At 48.7% G+C, this 13,992-nt stretch overlaps 1 long non-coding RNA gene across 1 annotated transcript in view; it reads right to left on the minus strand.

Moving 5' to 3' along the window:
* Window positions 1–1,221: 1,221 nt before the first annotated feature.
* The window catches only part of LOC147666370 (uncharacterized), a 41,570-nt gene continuing 28,799 nt past the window's right edge, over window positions 1,222–13,992 (minus strand). The window contains exons 4-5 of the long non-coding RNA XR_015304825.1: window positions 1,529–1,803; window positions 1,222–1,299 (exon numbers count right to left, since the gene is read on the minus strand). This is a non-coding gene — a long non-coding RNA (uncharacterized LOC147666370). The remainder of the gene's footprint in view (window positions 1,300–1,528; window positions 1,804–13,992) is intronic.

A 13,992-nucleotide genomic window follows, 5' to 3' on the forward strand; every position in this document is an offset into this window, starting at 1 on the left:
ATGAAAGTCAGATATCCCTAGAAGCCACAAAGCCAACCCACCTGGTTTCGACCTAGACCATCAGCAACGGGGCATGGAATGTGAGGATCATGTACAAGACAGGCAAGACAGCCCGAGTGGCAGCAGAGATGAAAAAATACAAGCTGGACCTGCTTGGCATCAGCAAGACCAGATGAACACAGTCCAGACAGAAAAGACAGACTGCAGGAGGAATGCTGCTGTAATCTGGACACAAGGAATAGAATGCCCCATGTACTCAGGGAGCAGCCCTGATGCTAACACCATCAGCCAACAGAGCTCTGATTGTGTGGGAAGCCCAGAGTCTCAGAATCATCACAACGACCTTCTGCATAAAGAAAATGAGGATCAATATGAATATTATTCAGCGCTATGCACCTACTAATGACAGCAAAGAAGAGAAAATAAAAGAGTTGTACAACAGACTCAGTCCATCCTGGAGAAATGCCTTGAGAGAGAACTTACCATACTGATGGGAGACCTCAATGCCAAGATTGGAAGCGACAACACTGGGCGCGAAAAAGTCATGGGCAACCTTGGTGACATAAATCAGCGGTGAAAGACTCGCAGATCTCTGTGCCCTGAGCAGTCTGGTGCTAGGGAGTAGTGTATTACCCCGCAAAAGAATACATAAGACAATGTGGGTGCCTTTAGGTCATTTGTCAGGTGATGTGGACTTACCTCTAAAGTCCACAACATGGCCCTGCAAAGATGAAATGGACCTACCTTAGGATCTTCGATGTGCCCATGTCTATGATGTGGATCAACCACGTGGCCATCCCTCTTACTGGTGTGAAGAACAGCAAGGAAGTCAGATGGGACTGAGAGAGGAGATCCTGTTGTGGGGTAAGATCCAGGCACAATTCCTGTGTGTTTTGCCGTTGTACATTTTAAGGAGACACAACAGAAGGCTCATGAAATCCCGCTCTTCCTGTGGGAGCGTGTCCTCCCAGGCTTGATGTGTGCTCAACAATATGAAAGGTAAGTACCTGCGATCAACTGGGCTCTTCAGAAGTGCTCTGTGCGCTCAGAGGAACTGTGACACTTCTAACTGAAGGTTGGAGTATCGCTACTCTTATGTATGGTTTAGTACAACATCTGTAGAAGGAGATACAATGGAATGTTAAACTCCCAATCTTGATACATAGACATTCATTATTCCCATGCAATACGTGAATGCAATAATAAATCACCTAATATCTTCTGTATTAACCTGTGGACGTTCCTGTGGAGTTCCTCTGCTTCAAAGCTCCTTTCGGATAGTATTGCGCATGAAATCACCTGCACGGCGAATTAATCCACAAACATATTTTGTAACAAATTACGCATTAGTCTTCAATAAGTTAGTCTCAGAAGTAGGGTTAATCTCTGAAGAAGCAATAGTCTCTTATAACTCTAATTGCTCTTACTATTCTCAGACATGAGCATAAACAATTTCTAAGTCCGACTTGGCTTGTGTTTATTTTTGCTTTAGCGTTATGCATGCGTTATGCATGCATATACACAATACCTGATTTTAACTTGTTGTCCCTTTCACCTTGCAGTTTCAGATTCAGGTCCTGTGACTTAGCAGTGATTCTTTTGACTCTGCAGAGGAGGCCAGAGTTCCATGATGTCAGGTAAGTTGTGTGTTGCCACATTTTGCCTCAAGTGGCATCTGTGGCTGTAGGCAAAGCACGTTCTATTGCTTGGGCATGACTTGAATAGACCGCTAGTCCGTGACCGCACCCAGCCACATCCAATATGAACACCAAGAATGCTGTGATCTCAGGAGATCTCTGTAGTCTGTGATTAAAGAGGCAACATTAAACAAAGGAACATCCAGTGCTCATAATATGGAAACTAAGAAAACAAAACAAGGTAACAATAACAAGATATAAAAGCTTTAACACAAGCACTCAGGTACATATCTTACTGATAATAGCTGGAGCACTCAGTGCTCAGGGCCTATCTTGGCAGAAGAGAGCGTTCAGTGCTTTGGGCATATATTGAACCACAGAGACACCTATAAGTGATTTGGACACCGAATGATGCAGACATGTGACACATTATACGCCAGACACAGTGGCTTGCACAGTAGCATGATGTGGGACATGACACCTTTCAACAGAGAATAGGATCAACCCTGCCTCCTTTGCCAAGAAGTTCCGGAGGTCCCTGCAGGATGTGAGAGTAATGAGAGGAGAGGACGTGGTGCCAGACAATCACCTAGTCATGGCCATGCTAAAGCTAAAGCTGAAGAAAACATGGATGGAACAGACAAACCAATAGCAGGGCTATTTCACGAGCCTCGTCGTAGATGTACAGAAACAGAGTGAATAGTCAGTCACCCTCTATAAAAAGTTTCAAGTCCTGCAAGTACTGGAGGATATCAGAGACTCAGTAGAAAGTCAGTGGGAGAAGATCAAATAAACTGACATCAAACTTCCTGGAAGTACTGAGTGCTAAGAAACCCCAACATAAAGAGTGGATCTCCACAAAATCCAAGAGAGAAAGGAAAAGGATGCTGCAGTCAACAACATCCGAACAAAGCAGAAAAGCTAAAGCTCCAGGAGAATTCACCAAAATCAACAAGGAAGCAAAGTGAGGGTTAAGAGCAGACAAGTGAAGAGTCATCGATGATCTTATGGCAAGCCATGGAAACCTGAAGCTACTCTACAACATAACAAGGAAACCCTCCGCCAGATTCAGGAAGCGAGAAAGACCTGTTAAAGACAAAGATGGGACGACTATAATGGGTAACGAAGGCCAGCAATGAAGATGGGTGGAGCACTTTGAAGAACTGCTGAACTAGCCCATGCTGAAGTCTCCACCAGACATACAGCCAGCTGACAAGGACTTGCAAATCCACTGTAGCAGACCAACCAAGGAAGAAATACAGCACGCCATCAAACATCTGAACATTGGGAAGGCAGCAGACCTGACAACATTCCTGCAAAGGCCCCGAAAGCAGACAAACATCAGTAGACATGCTCTACTCCATGTTTGGAAGGATCTGAGAAGAGGAAAAGGTGCCATCAGACTGGAAGGAGGGATATCTCATCAAGATCCACAAGAAAGGTGACCTGAGTAACTGCGCAAACTGCATAAGGATAAGTCTTCTACCAACCCCAGGCAAAATGCGTTCAATAGAGTTATCCATAACAGAATGAAGGATCATGTCGATGTTTAGTTGTGGTGCCAGCAAGCAGGCTTCTGCAAGGTAGATCCTGCACAGACCAGATTGCAACACTGCACATCATCACTGAGCAGTGGTTAGAAGGCGTCTCCCCCATATATGTCAACTTCATCGACTATGAGAAAGTATTCAACAGCGTGGACAGAAAGACCCTTTCGAAGCTCCTCCGCCACTATGGTGTGCCAGATAAAATTGTAAGAATCATCAGGAACTCTTACGAGGGAATGACCTGCAAGATAGTCCATGGTACACAACTCACAGAAGCCTTCCCAGTGAGGACCAGACTCTGCCAGCGTTCTTTGCTCTTCCCTTTTCTCTTCCTGCTAGTCATAGACTGTATCATGAAGACATCCACAGCAAGGAGAAGAAATGGGATCCAGTGAGCAGCTTGGACATAGCTCGGCAAACTGACCTTTGCAGCTGACCTAGCCCCACCCTTCCATACCCATCTGCAGATGCAAGAGAAGACCTACCAAGTGGCAGCCACATCAGTGCAACATGGCCTCAACATCAACAGGGGAAAAAGACCCTGAAGTTTAACACGACCAGCAAAACTGCAGTAACTCTTGCCGGTGATGCACTGGAAGAGGTTGAGGCCTTCACCTACCTGGGCAGTGTCATAAACAAGTAGGGTGGCACAGACACCGACATCAAGGCAAGAATAGGCAAAGCAAGGTCTGCCTTCACTCAGCTAAAGATCTGGTGCTCCAAGGACCTAACTCTGCAAGCCAAAATCTGGCATTTTTATACCAATATAAAATCAGTCTTTCATTAAGGAGCTGAAACCTGGACGATAACAGTGACCACCACAAACAAAGTTCAGACCTTTATCAACACCTCGCTGAGGAAAATCATCCAAATCTGCTCGCATAACACAATCAGCAACAACCACCAATAGCAGCCGCCATTCCAACGCCCTGCTCATGAAGAAGCCATGAAAAGATGCTGCTGCTGGGTAGGTCACACCCTAATCAAGCCCGCAACAAACACCGCCAAGCAAGCCCTAACCTGGAATCCTCAAGGAAAAAGGAAAAGAGGAAGGCAAAGAAACTCCTGACCTTGAAGCTGACTACAAGGAGATGGGTTAAACCTGAAGTCAGATTGCAAGAAAAGACGCAGACAGGGACAGAGATGGCTGGAGACTCCTGGTTGAAGGCTTATAACCCAGGAGGGCTGGGACGCTAAGTAAGTATCAGTCTATGTTGAAGTGCGTCAGTATTATGATGTGTTTAGCCAGTCCTCAAGCCCTTCAAATTATTTATTTATTTATATATTTTCAGCAAGCTTCTGAAATACATCTGTGCTGATATAAACATGTTTATAAAAATGATCTCTACATATTAGAAAAATTAGAGTGTCCTTAGAAACCCACCTGTCTACTACAGAGGATTTCAAACTGTGATTTAAGGGTTTATATGATTATGATGTACGACCTGTTCCCCACTAAAGCTTACTGGCACATTGTCAAGAATGTTGTTTTCTTCTTGGTCTGGCACGCTGTCAGGGCAGAAGCACAGTGTTTATGATGTTCACTGAATCTATTTGGTTCAGAAACAGAAAAGATTTTAACAGAGCATGTTTCTTTGCAACAGGGAGCAGTAAACATTCAGGGAAAGGGTGACTTTAGAGAACGTTTTAGAAGCCCACGAGGGATAATTTGGCAGCAAGGATTGTCAACAATTGCTTCATTTATGTTTCTTGTTAGATGTGTTTATCAGAATGAGGGAAATCTGGATCCAATTAACAGTGGAAATAATAAGCATCAGTCAAATCCCAAATCTGCATCCAACAGTGGGTGCCAATGAAAAAGTGTCACAATCACAAGGATTTTCTAACTTTCTTTTCAATCAGAAAAACACTTCACTTTGTAAACAGTGGTTGGACTCTGACATGTGATGCCAGTAGGAGTGCCAGCTCTTCTCTTGCATTTGTAGTTCATGTAAAACTATCAGGCATTTTAAGGACCTTTAACAAATGCAACTAATTCAGCTTTTAAATGTTGGAAAGGCTCTTGCTTTAGTATAACCAATAATACATAGACCACATGGGAAACAACAATGCATGGCGAGTACAGCCAACACTTGGGTCTATGCATGCTAGCTGGGAGCTTCCGGATTCTAAAAGGGAAGTGACGTCATCCCTCGCTATGTCCAATGGATTTGTTGCATGACCCCACAGCAATGATTATATTTAAATGGATGAGTGTAATGGGCGTGCCACTGTGCCTGACTGTGATCTAGCAAGGGTGCCATGATCCCTGATGGTGCAAGGAAGGAAAATGGGTCCCTTGTCTACTGGTTAGTGTCTAGACATAATCATCACTCAACGCAGGGTGAGCTTCAAGATGATTTATTTACTCAGAGTAGATAAGAACCCCAAACTGCATTCACAGCAGGCACAGCTTACAAATCAACTGCCTTATTCAAATCTTGGAATGTCCCTACGTCAGCCCTGGAATGCAAGTATGTCACAGCAGCTTCAGCCTATGTGAAGCTGGCTAAGTACAATATGACACATCTCCATTCTGCAGAGCATAATAAAAACAGTAATACAATTTCACTTTACTTATTACTATAAAAAACTAGAACATCAATACCAACGGACAATTCAGAAAAAACAAGGATATTTAAATGTCAACACAACCAGAACCGATGCAACAATGTCATGTAACAACAATTCTCCTTGTCCTCGCTTCTCTTCTAATTGTATTTAATTTCCTGGCTCATCTCCTCTTTCCAACACCTCACCCTCTGTGTTTACTTGAGAGTCTGTAGATTCCTTGTCATCCATATGTACCTAAGGAGAACATGAACTTGCTTCATCATTAGACTTCTTTATCACACCACTTTGTCTCCGATACACAGTCATCCTTCTAATATTCCATGTTTGCCCATTGTCCATCTTAACCCAATTCCCACCAATAGGTTTGACCTTAAATGGACCGCAAAAGTTTGACAAACCCCTACCAACTCCATCCAGCTTAACTTTGACTCAGTTTCCCACCTCGATGAATCTCCTCTCTCCACCATTTTCTAAGCAATTGTGTTTGTCCCTGAAATACTTTCACACATCCAGGAGGGTACCAATTTGGTGCCAGGTTGTCTGTCCCACATCATTTCAAAAGAACTTTTGCCTGTAATGGCATTCACAGTAGTGCGATAAGTCCATAATATATAAGTTAATGGCATTCTACTCTTGGATACCAGCAGTACACGCTAATTGCATAGTTCCTTTCATCATTTTGTTAACCGTCTCACATAGTCTATTACATTGGGGATTGTAGAGAGAGGTCCATGCACTTCTCCCTTGTTTTCCAAAGAAATGAGCCATTTCCTGTAAAGTTTTTGTGTGTTTCCTGCATGGCCCATTGTAGTTTTCTTTATGTTAGCCTAACTGTGCACGTTATATGCCTCATTTTCCTTTGCACACGTTACTATATAAACACATTTTGCTTTGTGCCACATTGTAGTTTCACACGTAACTTGCATTTGTTTTCACGTTCTGTTCTTTTCCTGGGATTTCAGACTGAACACCATAGACAAGTTCAAACAGCAATGTCCCTTGTTAATCTTTCTGGCCAGGCACTAGCACCTAAACACAACACAAGAATGCTGCAGTTGCTTATGTGCACACACACATGTCCTATCATATAGATGAGCACAGGAGCAAAAATGGAACAAGAGTTTTGCGAAAAGAGCTCTGCATCTGCTGAGGTGTAGAGCGTCCATCTATGAATGCTAAGGTACAGGGTCTGCCAGCAATCCCAGAGAATCTGATATATTATCATTTAGCTTCATTAGCAATGGAGGGGCGTTTAGGTTACTCTGTCCTATAAAATGACGGGACTTTTCATGGTATATGGAATATTAACCATGGTAACAGTATTTTCATTATGCATTTGTTTTCTAATTGTGGCACGTATACTGCTCTTCAGAGCACAATAGTTTAAATAAATATTCTAAACTGCCTTTGTGTCTCCTGGTTTCCTTATTGTAGACAAGTACGAGTGAGAGAGCAAAAGGGTGTGTCCTGTAACAACGACCCCTTGGAGGGTCTATACTGTTGTGTTCTGGGTGCCAATTCACTTGTTTCTCTGGTAAGGTTAGGAGGGCGAGTGAGGCACTATAGCTAGTCAGACTTGAGCCCATAGGTACTGAGGTGATAAGGTGACTAAGTCCCTACATACTGATGCTGTATGGGTCTAAGCATAGTTCTGTTCTAAGAGCAGAATCCCTGCAACATGGCGGCACCAATGTTTGTTCTGGTACATACTTGTAGGAACCCTGAGTAGTGCTTGTGCTTATCCACACTACTCTCGTACCTTTTCCTGGAGACGTCTGTGGTGCTAGGAATTTCTCCTCCGTAGTTATTAGGCAGCACCTTGTTCTGTTGGTTTTTCAAGCTTGAATATTAAAAAGTCTTTCATATGTACCCTAATGGTTCTACACTCTGAATCAGTTTTTAATTCGCTATGGCTCAGCCCATAGCTATTGGTTTAAATTACTGTCTGGCAGTAACTAAACATTTAACGTAACATTGAGTTCCTAATGCAGATGCTACTGTGATTTTTGTAATTGAAGTGGACGCAGCGTTCTGCTTTGAGGTTTTTTATTCCTTGATCACCTTCAGGACTGTGGACGCTAATGATAATTCTTTTCATGAATACAACCTGCCGGCCCATATGCGCTTACTGACATTCCACTCATTGTCTGGGAGCACCAGACATGGTTTAATGGCACCCTTACCCACATGCTTTGCACTGTCCAAATGGGCCCCCTGAGTCTTGAAGGGGCCACCTGGCCAGCATTAGCGGGTTATAACCCGTATCTAGACTTAGTTCATATTAATTTAGCACTTACTAGAGCTTTATACACTGGTCTTGTTATCTTATATTGTCGCATGACCTAATTTATTGCACCCACCTTGCTGATTGGGACAGCTAAGGTTGCCCTGCAAGGACAGCCACAGGTGCCTGCAGGTCATGGTGCCTGCAGGTCAGGTGACCTAGTTCTAGGACACCCCCGCGCCGCACGGCCACCAGCTGCTGCGTGTGCCTCCCCTGCCTGACTGCCTCGCTGCTGCCTGCCGCCGCGTGACCACGCCCCCTGCCCCCCGAGCGACGTGGTCCGTGCTCGGCTGACCTGCCCCTGCCGTTTTTTACCGGTTTCAGTTTGTTTTGTCATTCTGCATTGCTTGTTTCCTTGTAATTGTATTCCCCTGCCCCTGCCGTTTTTTGCCGGTTTCAGTTTGTTTTGTCATTCTGCATTGCTTGTTTCCTTGTAATTGTATTCCCCTGCCCCTGCCGTTTTTTGCCGGTTTCAGTTTGTTTTGTCATTCTGCATTGCTTGTTTCCTTGTAATTGTATTTCCCTGACCCTGCTGTTTTTCGCCGCCTTTAAGATCGTTTTTGTCATTTAGTATTGCTTGTCTCTTCGTAAATTGTATTTCCCTCCTGTTACTTGCCGCCGTTCGCCCTCCCTCCCCGCTTCCCACCACCACTGCTAACCCCGCCCCTTTTGCCTTCTGTACCCTCCCCGCTCCCGCCTCCCAGCTGCTCCGCCCCCCGCGCACTTGGCCATATATGGCGACCGTGCGGCGCAGGAGAGTGTGACCTAGTTCTAGGACACCCCCGCGCCGCACGGCCACCAGCTGCTGCGTGTGCCTCCCCTGCCTGACTGCCTCGCTGCTGCCTGCCGCCGCGTGACCACGCCCCCTGCCCCCCGAGCGACGTGGTCCGTGCTCGGCTGACCTGCCCCTGCCGTTTTTTGCCGGTTTCAGTTTGTTTTGTCATTCTGCATTGCTTGTTTCCTTGTAATTGTATTCCCCTTCCCCTGCCCCTGCCGTTTTTTGCCGGTTTCAGTTTGTTTTGTCATTCTGCATTGCTTGTTTCCTTGTAATTGTATTTCCCTGCCCCTGCTGTTTTTCGCCGCCTTTAAGATCGTTTTTGTCATTTAGTATTGCTTGTCTCTTCGTAAATTGTATTTCCCTCCTGTTACTTGCCGCCGTTCGCCCTCCCTCCCCGCTTCCCGCCACCACCGCTAACCCCGCCCCTTTTGCCTTCTGTACCCTCCCCGCTCCCGCCTCCCAGCTGCTCCGCCCCCGCGCACTTCGCCATATATGGCGACCGTGCGAACGCGCAGCGGTCACGCGCAGCGGGCGCGCCGATTGTGCGCCGAAGGCGCGCCAAAGGTAAGCCCGTCTACGCCCGTCTGCGCCTGGACCGCGCCCAGCGCCAGGACCCCTGGCCCTCGAAGACCCCGGGCGACCCGCCTGACATACACCGCCGCTGCCCTCATCGCACTCAACTCCGGCCGATCCCCAGGATGCCACCGAGCTACCCCACGACGCTCCCACGGACCCTTCAGCTGCCACGCCTGCAAGTTCACCTGCATCCGGACCTGCCCGGCACCAGCACCTGCCAAGCCGAACACCAGCAGCAACCACCTCAAGTGCATCCTGCTCAACAGCCGCTCCGTCCACAGACACGCCATCGAACTCTGGAACCTCCTAGACGCCACAGCCCCGGACGTTGCCTTCATCACGGAGACCTGGATGAACGCCTCTTCAGCGCCCGACATCGCCATCGCCATCCCAGAGGGCTACAAGATCACCCGGAGGGACCGCACCGCCAACCAGATGGGAGGAGGCATCGCCATCATCCACAGGAACACCATCCGAATCACGACCAGCACCGACAACACCCTAGCCACCGCCGAACACCTGCATTTCCAGATCCACACCGACCCGAAGACCACCCTCAGAGGCACCCTGATCTACCGCCCCCCGGGACCACGCACTCAATTCAGCGAGGACATCGCCGACTTCGTCAGCCCGCATGCCCTCCCCTCCGTGGACTTCATCCTCCTGGGGGACCTCAACTTCCACCTGGAGAACAACAACGACCGCAACACCAGCACCCTGCTCGACAACCTCGCCAACCTTGGACTGAAGCAACTGGTGAGCACCCCCACCCACCTCGCCGGACACACTCTCGACGCCGTCTTCTCATCCAGCAAAGACATCGCCTTCAGCCACACCACAGAACTCCACTGGACGGACCACAGCTGCGTCCACTTCACCTTCAAAAGAACGACGATCCATCACCACCAGCAACAGGTTGCCCGCAGAAGCTGGAACAAGATCACAGCCGACCAGCTCGCCGCTTCCCTGAGCCAGCACCCTCCTGCCAACTCAGCGAACCCCAGCCAGGCCGCCGACAACCTCATGAAGTGGATCAGCAACTGCGCGGACGAACTCGCCCCTCTGAGGACCCCGCCCAGCAGACCCGGCAGCAAGAAAGCCCCATGGTTCACCGACGAACTCAAGAGCTCCAAGAAGAACTGCCGAGCCCTCGAGAAAGTCTGCAGAAAGGAACCCACACCGGACAACAAGACCACCCTCAAACTCGCCACCTGGCAGCACCACCAACTGATCCGAGCCGCCAAGAAAACTGCATTCAAAGACCGGCTGGACAACAACACACACAACTGCAAGGCACTCTTCAACATCGTCAAAGAGCTCTCCAACCCCAACGCCGGAAACAACGACATCACCCCCTCGCAAGATCTCTGCAACTCCCTCGCCTCCTACTTCCACAACAAGATCGCGGACATACACAACAGCTTCAGCACCCAACCGACGCACGCCACGACCATAGCTACGCCGCCCACCGCCGCCCTCCGAGCCTGGACTCCGATCAGCACCGAAGACACCGTCCGCATGATGAACTCCGTCCACTCCGGATCTCCGACCGACCCCTGCCCTCACCACGTCTTCAACAAGGCCGACGCTGTCATCGCACCCCACCTGCGGGACATCATCAACACCTCCTTCGACACCGCCACCTTCCCCGAGAGCTGGAAGCACGCCGAACTCAGCGCTCTTCTCAAGAAACCTACAGCAGACCCCACCGAACTCAAGAATTACCGCCCAATCTCGCTCCTCCCGTTCCCAGCCAAAGTCATCGAGAAGATCGTCAACAAGCAGCTGGCCGCCTTCCTCGAGACGAACGGATCTCTCGACCCCTCGCAGTCCGGCTTCCGAGCCAACCACAGCACCGAGACCGCCCTCATCGCCGCCACCGACGACATTCGAGTCATGATGGACAACGGAGAAACAGCGGGCCTCATCCTCCTAGACCTCTCCGCGGCCTTCGACACTGTCTGCCACCGCACCCTAGTGTAACGCCTCAGCAACATCGGAGTCCAGGAGAAGGCACTGGAATGGATCGTCTCCTTCCTCGACGGAAGAACACAGAGAGTCCGCCTACCACCGTACAAGTCAGAAGCCACCGAAGTCATCTGCGGCGTCCCTCAAGGATCCTCGCTGAGCCCTACCCTCTTCAACGTCTACATGAGCCCCCTCGCGGCCATCGCACGCCAACACAAACTCAACATAATCTCCTACGCCGACGACACCCAGCTGATCCTCTCCCTGACCAACGACCCCGCCGGCGCCAGAGCCAACCTGCACGAAGGGATGAAGGAGGTAGCCGAGTGGATGACGACCAGCCGCCTGAAACTGAACTCAGACAAGACGGAGGTCCTCATCCTGGGCTCCACGCCCTCCGCCTGGGACGACTCCTGGTGGCCCCCCACCCTGGGCACCGCACCCAAACCGACTAACCACGCACGCAACCTGGGCTTCATCCTGGACTCCTCCCTCTCCATGACCAAGCAAGTCAACGCCGTCTCCTCGGCGTGCTTCAACACCCTGCGCATGCTACGGAAGATCTTCTGGTGGATCCCCACGGAGACCAGGAAGACCGTCACCCAGGCCCTCGTCACCAGCCGACTGGACTACGGCAACGCCCTCTACGCCGGAACCACCGCCAAGCTCCAGAAGAGACTTCAGCGGATCCAGAACGCCTCAGCCAGACTCATCCTCGACATCCCACGTAACAGCCACATCTCCGGACACCTGAGAGACCTGCATTGGCTCCCCGTCAACAAAAGAATCACCTTCCGTCTCCTCACCCACGCACACAAAGCCCTTCACGATCAAGGCCCGAGCTACCTCAACAACCGAATCAACTTCTACGCTCCCAAACGCCACCTCCGATCAGCCAGCCACGCCCTCGCCGCCGTCCCACGCATCCGTAGAGCGACAACAGGAGGAAGGTCCTGCTCCTACCTTGCCGCCAAGACCTGGAACTCCCTCCCGACCGACCTGCGCCTGACCCAAGACCACCTCTCCTTCAGGGAGAAGCTCAAGACCTGGCTGTTCGAGCAGTAACGGCACCCCCCCCCCCCCCTTAGCGCCTTGAGACCCTACGGGTATGTAGTGCGCTCTATAAATGCCTTTGAATGATTGATTGATTGATGTTATTAGTAGCGTAATTGTTCATTCAGTTATAGGCAAATGGCCCACCAGTCGTGAAGAAATACCCTTCCAGATTGCTTAAAAAATAAATCAACTTGAAGCTATGTTTCCCCTTATGGGAATGCAAGACATGCACAGAATTCTGACTATGTGCTTTCCTAATGGCCTGGTTCCACCTCTAGCCAACTGCAACACCTGGGTAACAATTTTTGACACAGTCGACACTCTATGTCGTGGCTCTCCCTCAATGGCCGTTCTCCTGCACCTCCTTAAACAGAGACAGAATGAGCATGGGGTAGGTCTGGCCCTCGATTTGGGGATGAAACTGTAGGGGATTTTCCTGTTATCTCCAAAAAGATTCTTTCTAGTGTCAAGGGTGAAGCAGCATCTTTGGCTATATGCCAGTAACTTCCCGTGGTGGCAGTAGCCGACCGCAAACTCGAGTTGCCTCTAATTATTGGTAATATATACATCTTTGGGACGTAATAGTTTGGGAATCAGACCTTCAGTACCACCTCTTGGCAAGCCTAGGTCTGACAAGGATTCCAAATATACCCGTGAGTTTCCTAAGAAACCATGGGACATCAGACAAAACGTATACAATGAGGCGATACATTTTTCGTGCTCGCACACAAATTAAAACCCCTGACAGGTATCAGATTCCTGATCCCCATTCTCCTCATTCCTTTCATGACTCATCTGACCAACAGAATGACAGAGGAGGGTTAACTGATCGCAGACAAGGAGAATAACTGCAAACGAAATGGGAAAGACAGCACTCTTCTGACATGAAGGTAAAGAAGGAGGAAAGACTTCCTCCATACAAACCCCCTTTTCAAAAAAAGAAAGTTGCAGCTTTAATGGCTAAATATGCCACTGGCGGTGAGAACCCTACTCCTGAGCAGGAGTTGGGCGATGACTCTCCTCAACAGCATGGCAGAGTTCACCTTAGTGTGCTAGAATTTCTGGTAGCGAAAGCAACTGAAATGTTTATTACTGTTGACACTGCGGCACCTGTGTAGCCCCCCGACAGACTTTATCTTTTGGATATTAAAATTGAATGTGATGTTAAACTCACCATCAAAGCAATCATCTGGGATAACTTAACTACATCTTATGATATTCTTTTAGTGGAGATTGACTGAACCCCACTTTTTGTTCTTTCTTGCCCCCAGGGAGAGGATGTCATTCTCCCTTCTTTTTCACACCTTGTGCCTTATGAAATTAAACAAGCTTATGCTTCCGAATGGGCCCTGGCTTTGGCTCCTGCACTGTACCGTAACCATACAGGTTGGGGTAGGGATTCTCCTTACCACATTATTCTTATACAATCGACACTTCAGGTGCAACCACAGTGTCCTATTAAATGGGATGTTAAAGCACCCATTAGGGAAATTATTTCCCAACTGGAGTAGCAGGGAGTAATTGAACCCTGTGTCTCTCAAATGAACAATCCTCTTGTTTCGGATCTAAAAC

Source organism: Lissotriton vulgaris, unplaced genomic scaffold (genome assembly GCF_964263255.1).
Source record: "Lissotriton vulgaris unplaced genomic scaffold, aLisVul1.2 SCAFFOLD_2367, whole genome shotgun sequence".
Classification (NCBI taxonomy): domain Eukaryota; kingdom Metazoa; phylum Chordata; class Amphibia; order Caudata; family Salamandridae; genus Lissotriton; species Lissotriton vulgaris.